At 35.1% G+C, this 2482-nt stretch overlaps 1 pseudogene; it reads right to left on the bottom strand.

Moving 5' to 3' along the window:
- Positions 1-395: 395 nt before the first annotated feature.
- LOC102867604 overlaps positions 396-2482 on the bottom strand; it is a 30160-nt pseudogene continuing 28073 nt past the window's right edge.

The raw sequence follows: 2482 nt of genomic DNA, 5'->3' as shown, positions 1-2482 counted from the left end.
GCTATAAATCACACAGGAGTAGCCAATCTTTCTACCTCAGGTCAGTGGGTAAATTTGAACCACTTGCCATAGTGTTGCTAGCATAACTGTTTATTCACGAGGCCCACTGGACCTCCTTATTAATGAGCAACATTGTCTTTTCATTTTAAATAACTCCACCAAATTGGAAATTGTTGAAAAATATTAATTAGATCCTAAACCAATAGTTTGAACTCTGCATGAAAATGGAAAACCAACTGAGATAAATTCATAAACCAAAGAATATATTTTCCTCTGAGATGAGATAAAGCTTGCTGGAGAGTAGGGTATATGAAAATGAGAAAGCAAAGGGGTTTGGGTTGTTTTTTTTTTTTTAAAAAAAAATCTTATTAAAGAAAAGTAAAAGAATTGCTTTTTCAAACTGCTGAGTTCCGCTTCTCTGTTGGCTCATCAATGGAGCCAGGAGATGGCACGTCATCAAAATTGTTCTGAAGATTAAAGTCAGAACTTGTGTTGTAGAAAAGAGTATGAGGTAGTGTCACAACTTTGTAAAACTTCTTGTCTGTCACAGCAATGTTTGTAGTAACTGGTTTCTTATGAAGACAAGGTGGAGTCAAGAAATGAATGGCTTCAACACAACCACCATTTTTTTCCAACCACCAAAGTGCCTCTGGATTCTTCCAAATTGTTGAGCTAGATTTACATTTATGCATTTTTATGAATGTCAGATGAATAATATTTTTATTCCCATATAAAAGAAGTGTATCCTAACCTTCTGACCAGAGCTGACACTGTGCTTTGTTATTGCAGTTGTTGGTATAACACTCGTCAATATCTTTTACTCTCTCCCTTTCTCAAATGTCTCATGAGAGCAGTGTCTTTACTTTTACATCTATAATACTAGAGCATGTCTGGCATAGACTGTTGTTGTTAAGTGCCCTTGAGTTGCAGGTGACTCATAGCGACCCTATGAAGGAGAGTCTTCGACGCTTGGGTGCCTTTCATCCTCTCGTCAGGTTCATAGGGTTTCCGGAGGCAAGCAATTATGGAAGTGGATGCCACTCCTCCTTCCAATGGCATAGACTAGACATTGAATAAATATTTGGTGGTGACTTGAATTCATAGATATCTCTTCCTCTAAATTATATTTATGGGATTTTAGTCATGATTTTCAAGGCCATCGGTTGTTCTATGGGAGAAAGATGGGCAATCTCCTGTGCAATTAACGACCTTTGAAAACTTGCTGAGGGTCAGCTCGGTCGGTTCCAACTCGATGGTACACAACAACAACAATGATAATGATTTGGGTGAAGTAATGATTTGGTGATTTTGTGGTTTCAAAACATCAGTGAAGGGCTGTTTTGAAGTACTAATGAGCAAAGATGGTACTTAAAAGAATGGGATGTGTTTAACTAAAGCCAGGTATTTTTAGTGTTTTCTGAGTGTGAAAATTGAAAAATTAATAAGAAAGACCTGGGAAGTATTGATACTTCTGCATCATGGTTTTGACAAAGAATATTGATTACCAAATGCAACACTAATCTATTTTGGAGAAAGTAAAGCCAGAGTGTTTTGAGGAAAGTATGATGAGACTTTATTTCATGTACTTAAAACTTAATGATCTAGAAATAGAATGTTTTAAATACAGTTTGAAAATGTATTATAAGTGCCTGAAGGGAAATTCTGAATTTGCTGATTTGCATAAAATTAGTCACATTATTATTGTTTGCAATATGAAAAGTTGCTAATGATGGCAACTTTAAAAAGTGGTAGTTAGTAAAAAAAGGAAAATGTGTGAGGGTGTGAAATGGATAAGCATTTCTAAAAAATATCATAATTTCGAAGTAATAATTCAAATCTTTGTTTCCTTTTACCTTATTTATTTCCCATCTCAGATTACAGACAATTAAAATAATTTAACAACAACAAATTCTTATTTAAATTAACCTCTCTTACTTTCTATATCTTTGACTTCTTTCTTTAGGACTATTAGTTCTTATTTTTTGTAACAATTATAGTTTATTAATTTTTTATTATACTAGTCTATTTCTAAAATTTGAATGCATTGTTTTCCAGACCAGATTCTTCTAATTACCCTCACTCCCAACTCATCAAATTGTACAACCTCATGATTAATCCATCCCTCCCCCTGCACATCTTCATCCCTCTGCTTCCACCCTCTTCCTCCCCCCTTGGGTCCTCATACTCATTCAACTCTAATGGCTTTATACAATATTTATCCTTGCAGGACTGAGTTTGTTCCCTCAGCATAATGTTCTTCAGTCCCTCTAAGGTTAGGTATTAATTTACAAAATCATTGCTCCTGCTTGGTGTGTAGTTATCCATTGTGTGAATGTACCACAATTTCTCAATTCATTTGATTGTGGTTGGACATCTTGGCTGTTTCCATGTTCTTGTGATGGTGAATAACACTGCTATGAATATTGATGTACAAGTTTCCATTTGTGCATCAGTTCTCATTTTCTCAGAGCATATTCCAAGC

Source organism: Elephantulus edwardii, unplaced genomic scaffold (genome assembly GCF_000299155.1).
Source record: "Elephantulus edwardii isolate Elephantulus edwardi_28Jun2011 unplaced genomic scaffold, EleEdw1.0 scaffold00004, whole genome shotgun sequence".
NCBI lineage: Eukaryota > Metazoa > Chordata > Mammalia > Macroscelidea > Macroscelididae > Elephantulus > Elephantulus edwardii.
This window is presented reverse-complemented; position numbering and strand designations above follow the sequence as displayed.